General features: G+C 36.8%; 1 long non-coding RNA gene across 1 annotated transcript in view; it reads left to right on the top strand.

Annotated features, from left to right (window-relative positions):
- The first annotated feature begins 570 nt into the window (after window positions 1–570).
- Window positions 571–12,084, top strand: part of LOC141381234 (uncharacterized) — a 28,605-nt gene continuing 17,091 nt past the window's right edge. Inside the window, exons 1-3 of the long non-coding RNA XR_012401098.1 lie at window positions 571–727; window positions 4,158–4,252; window positions 5,648–5,712. This is a non-coding gene — a long non-coding RNA (uncharacterized lncRNA). The remainder of the gene's footprint in view (window positions 728–4,157; window positions 4,253–5,647; window positions 5,713–12,084) is intronic.

Genomic DNA, 12,084 nt, shown 5'->3' with positions numbered 1-12,084 from the left:
CAATATGATTGTGAACACACTATAGGCTACCTACACATTTTCTTCATGCCCTTTAACAAAGCTGACTTACTTTGATTGGAATACACATAATTATGGACACAAGTCTTTTTCTACAGACAGGTACAGGTAGCATTTACATAAAGACTGCTGCGGCTGCTGTTAAGATTAATTAAATGTTAACTGTTACTGAAAAGCAGCATTTCTCACCACTATATCTGCTGTGTTGTTTTAAATATTCATGTATTCAGGCTTCGCTATGTAGTGCCCTTGCCGAAAGCATGTCCTTGTGGTCACCCTCACAGTTTCGCATCTTTCGCTGACTAGTTTGGTTACAGTAATTGGTTAACACAGCGAGTGACTGTCGAGCCATGAAGAGAAGAGAAAAGAGAGAGATAAGTTGAAACGCTTTTCAGGGGACTGGTGGCGAAAGGCTCCTCATTAGCCCAGTGCTTTCCTAAAGTCTGAGCTGTCTTTTCTGTCTCTGTCTGTGTGTAAAACACTCGGAGGGAGGCAGAGGAGGCCGTCCTTGTCCCTCACTCTCCTCTGTGTTGATGTGCAATTACGCTCATCACATACACAAAGCACACAGACGCTCACATCCGCAGCCTGTCTGCCGCTGCACATTTTAATAGGACACTTCTCTTTATGCTGCGCTCACCCCTTCAGAAGGAGACGTCAAAAGATGGAAGGATGGACAAATAGAGGAAAATGCAGAGATTTTCTGGCTGTAAGGAGGTCTTTGATTTTATGAGGAGAGGATGGAATTGGCTGACATTTTCACATTTGCAAAGGTTGATGTGAAATGTTTGGCTTGTGCTCTGTTTGTGGTGAGCGCTTAATGCGGTTGTTCACATCTAAATTTCTCAACTTTGATTATATAAAGTAAAAGTAGTTTAAATGCTCTTCAAGAAAGGTTTGTGTGTGTTTTATATATGTTTCAGAATTATATATAGGTTTCCTTGTTATTGCTCTTTGCCTTTAAGAAGACATTGTTCCTAAATGACAACTGAGTCCTTGTTTGCTGAGCCTAGGGTTGTTCCAGTGCTCTTTTAACACACGAGGAAAAATATGTTATATACTGTATGCAGTAGCATTTACAATAAGCCAAGGGGGGTTCGGGAGGTCCAGAATTTGTCCCATTCCTATCCTATTTTTATTGCTATGCCATCATAAATTCTGAAAATAACCCATCAAAGGCTTTAAGACCACTACGGACCTACTGTATTGTTGTTAAATAATGACTTTTATTCTAAATCTTATTTTTAAAAACAACTAAAAAAAAAAGGTGTAGAGCACCAAAAGTGTCCCACATTAAAGTTAATTTAATAATAATTAGGCTACTGTTATCTTTTCAAAAATGTCCTTTTTCAACAAGAGAGGCTAGAAAAAAACCATGAAGCTCAACTTTATTATTAGGGCTGGACCAACTTATATTGAATTGCTATAAATTTCGATGTTTGATAAAATTTAACATTTCTGCTGTGTGATAGGAAACTAAATGTTTAACAACTTATATCGAAATATATATCGCTATCGTTCAAAATGGAAAATAATTAGATATTGCTTTTTTTGCCATATCACCCAGCCCTAATTATTATTATTAATAGCATTGATTATTATTCAAATGGTCAAATTCTGACTGACTGTTGAAAGTGCTGACCACCTTGTTATTGGCTTATTAAATGACAATAGGCTACTTTATTCCCTAACGATATATGATGTAATAAATTTGTATTTTTAAATAAGTTTATATTTCTTTATTCTAAAACTTTAGAAAATATTTTTGATACATTAAAAAGTGTGGTTTTGGTGACCATTCAACAAGCTATTTCAGCTTTAACATGATAATTCAATAGAAAATCAGGCAAATAAAAATTTCACTTTTTAAGAAAAAAGAACCACTGCTTTCACCGGGCCTGTGTACACTCTTCACAATAGTTATTTAAGGGCACCGATGCTTTCTTAACAAAACTTGAATTTCTATGGAGGCTTTACTTTTCACAAAAGGTCATTTATTTTTTTTTTATTTATTTTTTTTTTTTAAAGGAATCTTCTCAAAGGAAGTTTCTTTGGGGAACAAAAATGGTTCTTCTATTATACTGCTGTGAATACACACAATTGTTCCAAACTCATGTTCACTTCAGAACACAAATGAATGTTTTACTAACAAATTCTAAGACATTTCCTACTTTGAAAGTCTCTTGCTAAAACTATACTTTAAATATCCTGGGTTGTTGTAATCTAACATTGGGTCAAATATAGACAAGACCTGCTTTTCAGTTACAAAGCATCATTTAAATTAAATTTAAACTTGGGTTTGTCCATTTTTGACCCAGCATTGTGTTATGACAATCAACCATTTGTTTGAGTGATTGACACTCAAAAATATTAAAATGTATGAATCAATTAATGAATAAATCAATGAATGTTTGAATAAATCCAAATGATGTCAATTCACATCTTTTGGAAAGAAATGGTAGCTTTATGTAACAAAGGTGTTTTATTTATGCTTTATTTACATGTAAACAGTGTATACAGAAATCAAATTTGTGCACATAAGCTCAGTCAATTTTCTGTAAGAATCAATGAGGTTCACAAGCAGGTATGATTAATGTGTTTATATGTGAATAACAACATTGTATAAGGTGAGTATATCTATTCAGCAGACTTGAATTAAAAAGTGTGACTCACATGGATTGACTTTTAATTTATTTATAAACGGGGTACAAGCCTCCTGAAATTTCATTTAAAGTTTGCATGTTCTCCCTGCGTTCGCGTGGGTTTCCTCCGGGTGCTCCGGTTTCCCCCACAGTCCAAAGACATGCGGTACAGGTGAATTGGGTTGCCTAAATTGTCCGTAGTGTGTGTGTGTGTGTGTGTGTGTGTGTGTGTGTGTGTGTGTGTGTGTGTGTGTGTGTGTGTGTGGATGTTTCCCAGAGATGGGTTGCGGCAGAAAGGGCATCCGCTGCGTAAAAAACATGCTGGATAAGTTGGCAGTTCATTCCGCTGTGGCGACCCCGGATTAATAAAGGGACTAAGCCGAAAAGAAAATGAATGAATGAATGAATGAATGATCTTAATTTGTGTTCTGAAGATGGACAAAAACATTTAGACTTTGAAACCACATGAGGGTGAGAAATGGAGAAAATGCTTACCTCTATGAAATCATAGTGTGCATCAAGTGAAAATATGAGTGTGTGTTTGTGTGTGCGCGCGCACTGCAAAGACAATGGCAAAAAGAGAAATGTCAGAAAGAGAGAGAGAGGGAGGGAGGGAGGGAGAGAGAGAGAGAGAGAGAGAGAATGTGCACACTCCACACACAATTACTGAGCTGGAATGTTGGCCATGGCTCTTGTTCTTCACCTTCAGTGCCTGTAGATAAGAATCACTATCACCACAGAAACTGCACTCATATCCAGCTCTCCACAACCAGCAAGAAAGCATGGGTTTGTTAAAGTACCACTCGATGTCATATGATCACCCGCAATTAGAACACACTCACACTCAATGCTCACAGGTGAAGTGTATAATTCCATGCTACTAAAAACCTTGTAAAAATACTACATGCCATAATTGAGTAAATGTTTAAATTAATATGTGGCACTATTTGTAAAAATTAAAAATATACTTTTTATAAACTATTAGACTTTCTGTACTTTGGATTGAACAAAAAAGTTCTACCTCAAAGTCATCTCGCTGGATGAGCCCATTTTGTTTTCCAATCCAGTTTTATATAAAAGTTGCTTTCTTTTTGAACATCATTCCTTCATAGCTAAGCGGTGTGCGGTTAAGCGTGTATTGTCATTGTAGCATCAAACTGACATTCATCAGAGAAAGACCAACACTCCAAATGCAGAAGCAAATGGTCAGACTTTGTTTAAAGATTACCAAAACACACACACACACGCACCCACACACACATTTGTTTTTGTAAAAAGTGGGTACATTACATAGGTTTCCATTCATTTTATACTGTCCAAACCGTACATTCTATTGTCCTCACCCAACCCTACCCCTAACCCCAACCATCACAGTAGTCAGTACAGCTTTACTCTCTGATTAAACTCATCCTGTGTGATTTATAAGCTTTCATTTTCATAAGTATTCATTTAGTTATTAATATCTTTTGTGTTTATTTAAAAAAAACAATCATTCAGTCTTTCCATAGATTGATGTTTCCCATCGGACCTTTTCATCACAAAAGGGAACACAGGACTCCTCTTCTGTCCACACATCATGCTCCTTAGATAAGGTCAGCCTGACCTTTTGATTCTTTCTGCTGATGACAGGTTTGGTCACTGGGGGCTTTCTGTCCAAATTCTCTTAAATGTTAAGAGAGCAATTCCAGCTGCAATGCTGAACTGATTGTCCATTGATGCTCTCTATATTACCTTGACCCCTCACGCTTTTGTCTTTCATGGATGACCAAGCATTTGGGGGACTTGAATGAGTTGGTGACATTGTAAAGATGCAATACTCTAGAAATTACAAATTTGGAATGACAGTCTTCTCTATATCTTTATTCGCTTTGTCTTTCATCTGGACAACCTGCTGTCAAAGATTTTCTGTCACTTCAGAGGGGCTTTTTATCAAGACTAAGACTGTTAGTTGGATTTTTGTCAGATTAAGAAATTTTCCACCACCAGATTACAGTGTAAGTGAACCAAAAGTTGCCAAGACGTTTATTGACGTATGTGCTTCCAACTGAAACTGAATAGAGTAGAGGGCGGGGCTTTCTTTTTTGCTCATCATTTTCTTAAAGCAAACTTATAAGAGGCACAAATTAAGAATGTTGTGGCTGAAGCATCAAACTGATGTCAACAGAGAAGGACTGCCACTTCAAAGAAAGAAGCAAATGCTCCCATTTTAATTCGATATTAATTCAACTTTTTTTTCAGTGGATTCACTTGCACAGATAAATTGCTCACTTAAAGTATAGCAATGTGAGCTAGCAAAATAAACGTTGTAATTTTCTAATTCATGCAGACGTTAACACCAAACTGGGAAAAAATCTGAATCTATAATCCTGATTAGTGTTTAATATCTCATCTTTTGATTTGGTGTTCTTCAGAACATATGATATAGAATTAGTGATTTTATTTGATCTTTCTTTAAGACCCACAAAAACACACAACCCAGGCTCATTCTGATTATGTACCCCTATGTTCATTTCTAGAGAGAGCAAAATACATCCCAGGAGCTACTTTTTTTATTTTTTTGCAGTTTTTTTGCAGTTTTTGTTTTCGTGAATCTTGTTTTTGTGAATCCGCTCTATATGCTTTTTCAGATCTCAAATTTCTCTCGCGAGTGCCATTCACACCTGCTGTTCTCACGTGAACCCACCTGAGGCCACTGTCGATAGATTGACTGACCAGCAGGCTGATACCCCTTCCCTAAACCCAACCAATAGTATTTTAAAAAGCACCTATTGACCCTCCCACCCCCTTCCTTAAACCCAACTGAAATGTTTTATAAAGCAATCCAAAAAAAGAAAAGCCCCCTGATTTTTATAGTTTTCAGTTTAACACATTCTCATCCTGTTATTAACTTGTTTGTTTGTTTGTTTGTTTGTTTTTTGTCTTACCTGCTTATTGGAACCGTTCTTCACCGGACCGCCGTTACGGTCAACTCCGCTCCTGATCTCAAGTCCATGAACGTAGGTGTCGAGTTACTGGACAAACTGTTAACAGCGGCAAAGCCAACCATATCCAGGTAAGCGATCAGCATAAGGGAGAAGAGGAACAGCATCATACCGCCCCTTAGTATTCGTTTTAAAGATGAAATGCAGCCATACATAGCTCTGGCTACATAATTCATGATCTCCAGAAACGCATAAAGGGCTACGTTTTCAAAATGAGCCCATGTTGCAAACTCAGGCCAGCCCTGCACCTGGAAACCATTGCAGTTGACAAGCTTTTAGCACTAAATGGTTGGAAAGGACAAGAATTAATTTTCACAATACTTGCGGATGCCTTCAGATCTAATAAATATGCCACAAAACTTTTTTTTTATTTTGTAGGGTTTGTAATGAAAAGCACAATACAGGAAGCAGCCCTTTGACAGAGCAATTATGCCTTAATGAAGGCATCTATGAGTTTGATTGCAGTGGCGTGGCCCGTTCTGCTAATAACACTCTTGAAGAGTACAGGATCCTGGTCTGGCTCTGTGATACTGGCCTCGGTGACACACGGGAGGTTTAACCACTTAAAAACAACAATGTAATTACAGAGGCACTGGATAAAAATCAATTAACTTCAGCGGCACGCTGCTTTGATTTAATGTGTATCTAATTAGCATGGCTGCTTACAGGGGCGGAGGTCCAGAGGTGTGCATTCTCCTACGGTTAGCACTGCAGAGGCATTGTCGTCTTTAAACATGGAGGAAATACTCACACTCACACCCACACCCCCCCACACACACACACACACACACACACACACACTATATCAAATAAATAGGCAAAATATGCTATGTATATATATATTTTTTAAAAATATCAAGTTTGCAGTTGCTGCAGATTTGTTGGCTGCACATCCATGTGAATCTCCCGTTCCAGCACATCCCAAGGTGCTCTATTGGATTACGATCTGGTGACTCTGAAGGTCATTTGAGTACAGTGAACTTTTTGTCATGTTCAAGAAACCAGTCTGAGATCATTCATGCTTTATGACATGTTATCCCGCAGTAAGTAGCCATCAGAAGATAAGTACACTGTGGTCATAAATGGATGGACATGGTCAGCAATACTCAAGTAGGCTGTGGTGTTGATTAATTAACTCTAATGGGCCCAAAGTGTGCCAAGCAAATGTCCTCCACCCCATTACACCACCAGCCTGAACCATTGATTCAAGGCAGGATGGGTCCATGCTTTCATGTTGTTGATGCCAAATTTAAATCCTCAAATTTTAACGTGCTGTGCGTTCAGAGATCAGCATACCATGGTCGTAACGAGTAACGCGTGGTTATTTGAGTTACTGTTGCCTTTTGTATCAGCTCAGACCAGTGTGGCATCAACAAGGCATTTGTGTCCACAGAACTGCTCCTCATTTGATATTTTCTCATTTTTGGACAATTATCTGTAACCCTGGAGACGGTTGTGCATGAAAATCCCAGTAGATCAGTAGTTTCTGAAATAGTCAGACCAGCCCGCCTGGCACCAACAACCATGCCACATTCAAAGTCACTTAAATCACCTTTCTTCCCCATTCTGATGCTCAATTTGAACTGCAGCAGATCGTCTTGACCATGTCTACATGCCCAAATGCAAGTTGCTGCCGTGTGATTGGCTGATTAGAAATTGCGTTAATAAGCAGTTGGACTGCTGCACCTAATAAAGTGGCCGGTAAGTGTATAAATATGATTGTAAATGAGATGTGTGATTATTAAATAAAAATAAATACAGAATTAAAAAAAAATAATCAATCCATGCTCCTTCGTGAGTTCGAGCTGCCTTTAATGGGCATTTGTACATGTGCCAGTCCCATGCGTCTTGTGGTTTAGGGACTTCAATACAATACCATAAACTCTGAAAATATTTTGTAGTTGTAAACTATTTTACGTGTAATAATATTTTGAATTAACTTCCTATTTGAAAGTAATTCATATTTAAAATATTAATATTTTTTCACAGTTTATTATTGTAACAGTTTTGGTTAAACTGTGCAGCTGTACAAACGAGCACAGCAAAAGATCTAGAAATCCCTCTTTAGTGTTTCCAGTCTTTACTAATTTAATCTTGTCGGAACTAAGTGGCAAAATGCAATTATGTTACTTTGACTATTGGTAAAGGAAATCACAAAATCACTTGAAAGCAAACACACATTAAGTAAAAGTAACACAAGTTCAATTTTGATCTGAGGTGTATTTAGCTGGTGGTTTCTAAAGAGAAAAGTTTAATGTTTATTTCCAAGTTATCCTAAATAGCTACTTTTTTTATTTCAACACAGAAACCATTTTAGATGGACAGTGTGATGTAAATATAGATCTAAGAGATCTTGAGTGTCAAACTAAGAGCATTGGTTGTTGGATAAATAAACCATTTTATTTTCATTCAATCCTTTCAATCCTGTATACCTTTATTTTACATTTTCACATACCGTCAAGATAAATAAAATATGAATATTCGCTTATAAATCTCCCGAAACACATATAGCGTCTTCACTGAGTTGAATATCTCTGGATAACTTTAGCAGACAGATGACGGTCAGAATGATTGTTGACAGATGAACATGAGCAGGCATATTTACCACAGAAAGAAAAGTAGGGATTGCATTTTGTACTCAATTTCGGATGAATCTCTATTTTCTCACAACTTTTTGGTCTATGTAAACAGTCATACTGATTGTTTAATGAATATGCAGTCATGCACAAAAGCTAACAGACAATATCAGGAGAGGGGTCTGGATGCAGACCTGGTGCAGTGCAATCTGAGCTGTATCCAATGCGCTCACCTAACCCACCTACAGTCGCTAGCTCCATTGAGTGCATTATGTCTGACATTACATTTCTTAGATATACAGTCTCAGCTTGCATCAACAAGGCTGCATCCAGATACTATTGGGATTTCTGTTCAATTTTAAAAGTCAGTTTTTTTTTTCACCAAACCTTTGTTTACCCCCAAAACACTTGGGAAATATAACATGATGTTACATTTGGTACCATTTTTTGATAAGCTCTTTATTTAAAAAATTTGGGAAACTGATAAAATGCATTTAATTGAAAAGTACTGTAAGAGTGGTAAAAAATGAAAATTACAATTAATTCTAATGGCAGAAATTAAAATGAATAACTATTAGTCTACAGACAAAATACAAGACAGCAGTAAACAGAAAGAAAGAAAGAAAGAAAGAAAGAAAGAAAGAAAGAAAGAAAGAAAGAAAGAAAGAAAGAAAGAAGGAAAGAAAGAAAGAAAGAATTGAAACTGTCTGAAAAAATGACTAATCCTTCCTCTAGTGCTGTATTATTAACCCAGATAAAGGCCAATAGGGAGCTGATAGATTAAGATTCATCAGCCGCTGATCTCTGAACTGTGTCACTTCACTGTTTCAGTCTTCTGCTTCCCACTTTCACCTCTTTCACCTCGTTGCCAGACAACCAGACGCTCCTCTGCTCCTCATTCAGAGTCTCTGTGGCTCAGCAGCAGCTGCTTGCACTAAAATAGGCTTCCTTTAGAAATCACACACCGAAATACATGTTTTCCCATTAGTCTATTGCAGGCGTCCTCATGCAATTATAATGCGATTTTGGTAACATTCTAATTAAATGGGATGAATGTAATGAACATGTAAACACATTCTTTTATAAAAACTAACGTGTTTAAGTTCGTAATAGTAACAATAATTTTATTAAACCATGTGATATAAGGCAATTGCAATAAACAGCCGTGTAAACACTGTGATCAAATTACAAAGTGTGCTTTTGCTCGGATGCACACAAATGCTGTGAGTTGTTCACACTAATTTTATGGCATGCATCTTCTGCACTGTATACCTTCATCCAGAGACTGAGCTTAAACAATTTTTTTTGTTTTTTTTGTGATGTCATCAAAATGACAAATAACCACCATGGAAAACAGTTTTACATTTGTACATGCAGCCGCATCAATTAATGATGATTATGTGTATAATAAACATGATTCTATAAGCAAATGATAAGAATAATGAAAGAATCATGTCAACAGAAGTAAAGGCATTTGATTGTGTTGTAAACATCTCACTGTGATAAAGCCTTTATTTTGTTTGTTTGACATATTCACATCCAATATGATGCTGATATAAGATCTTATACTGTATGAGCATACATATCAAATTATAGCTAAGAAATTTGAAAATATGTGCATGTTTTTAATTCCATTCATTTATTCGTTTTCTTTTTAGCTTAGTCCCTTTATTAATCAGGGTTCGCCACAGCAGAATGAACCATCAACTTATCCAGCATATGTTTAAGGCAGTGGATGCCCTTCCAGCCACAACCCAGCACTGAAAAGCATCCATACACTCTCACATTCACACCCACACATACACTAGTGGCCATTTAGCTTATTCAATTCACCTATAGCCCATGTTCGGAGCACCCAGAGGAAACCCACGCAAACACATGAAGGAAAATGCAAACTCCACATAGAAATGCCAAATGGCCGAGGCTCAAACCAGCAATCTTCTTGGTGTGAGGCGACAGTGCCACCCACTGCGCCACTGTGTTGCCCAATTGTAATTCCAATTGTTGAAAAATGTTATGGAAATGGCCCTTTTGCAATATTTTGAAATATATCTTGCATATGTGTTATGATCCAAATCAATCTTTTATGTCATAATCTGCATATATTGCCATTTCTCCGGTTTCTGTCCATTATTACTGGTGCATTTGTAAAAATAGTCATTGTCAAAACAATCCTTTACACATGAATCCAAGTAAATTAGTTAATGTATTTTACATGCCAGACTAGTAGTTGTCAAGGTCACTTTGTATAGAAACACTGACAGATAGAGTCTGGTTGTGTGTTCAAGCCTTTAGACTGAAAACAGAATGTGAGCTTTGTTTTCACAAATTTGCATTCTTGGAGTTTGCACACATCAAATAATAATATAATAAAAAAATCAAACATTTTTCAAGAGTTTGCATCTTTAACCCTACAGTGTGTGGTTTTTTGTAAATGAATGTCCAAAACACATGAAAATTGTTTCCCCTTAGCTGAGGGTCACCAATCTCGGTCCTGGAGGGCCGGTGTCCCTGCAGGGTTTAGCTCCAACTTGCCTAAACAAACATGCTAGGATGTTTCAAGTATACCTAGTAAGAGCTTGATTAGCTTGTTCAGGTGTGTTTGATTAGGGTTGGAGCTAAAATCTGCAGAACACCGGCCCTCCAGGAACAAGTTTGGTGACCACTGCCTTAGCTTTAAGAAAAACAGCACCCAAGATATATGTACTCCACAATTCTGTCAAGCCTGATCATGTTTTTTTAGAAGATTGCAGATGATATGAACTAGGGCTGCATGATTAATACATGATAAAATGAGATTGCAGTTCTGCAAAAGCTGTAATTCTCATGCACATCTTGTCAGGAAAGCACAGCTCTGCTCTGTGACCAGTACATCTCCTCCAAAAGGGCAGAGGGTGCTCTCTTGTGGAAACTGCAAATACACCACAAAAAAGACATTTGAAATCAAACAGAACAGTGCATCTACACAACTGTTAGAAAAGTACAATCTATACATATGTATGAATGTAGTAGGAACACGGATGTTCTTCACCCGCCATTTATCATTTACACATGACTACTCAGCTTGCATACTGTAGTATGCGATTTCAGACATAACTGAAGATTTAAGTGCTTTTATTGAATAAATTTTCCAAATAAACACACAACAACGGAATCATCTTACAGAATTAGTTATGATCATTTTTTTATGATTGAATGGCAGAATGATTTGAGTTATGATTATGAAGTTATAAGGTGAGTATGTAATAATAATGTATTTTCACATGCTTTCAGATGTATAGAGCCATAGTTTACTGAGAAGCGATGCAAACAGCTATCAAATCACTGAATGATTATCTCCAATTTTGACTTTCAAATGGCAACTAAATTCATGATTCCACGATTTTTGTTAAGATTGTCAATGAAATATGGTTCTGTATAGAAAATGGTGCTCCAAAATTGAGCTGAAAGCATGTGCTGTAGATTTAATACTGATTACAAAACTGGCTTTACTGACAAAATGCACATTAAAATCACTTACAATTATTTCTGCAGCTCTAATATAAACTGCATCTTGAGCTTCAGCAGAGAAACAAACAGTCTTAGGATGCATTTTACTTATTTGCTTATATGTTTAGTGGCCTAAAATGATATTAGTAATGCTTTTTATCACTTGCTTTTAGGATTTGTAATCTACAATTAATTTATTTGTTATATTAAATTATTCCACTTTTTCTGCAATATCATTTCTGACTTCAGGAGTAAACAATCCCTAGACTACAAAAGCGGTCACACATTAAGATTCTGCACTGTTCCTGCAATGCAATTTGAATTATGCAGCCACTGAATACTCATTAGAGAAAATGCACAGCCCCACGCTTGACATTT

The sequence above is a fragment of the Danio rerio genome, chromosome 3 (assembly GCF_049306965.1).
Source record: "Danio rerio strain Tuebingen ecotype United States chromosome 3, GRCz12tu, whole genome shotgun sequence".
NCBI lineage: Eukaryota > Metazoa > Chordata > Actinopteri > Cypriniformes > Danionidae > Danio > Danio rerio.
Note: the sequence above shows the minus strand (reverse complement) of the source record. Positions and strands in the feature narration are given on the sequence as shown.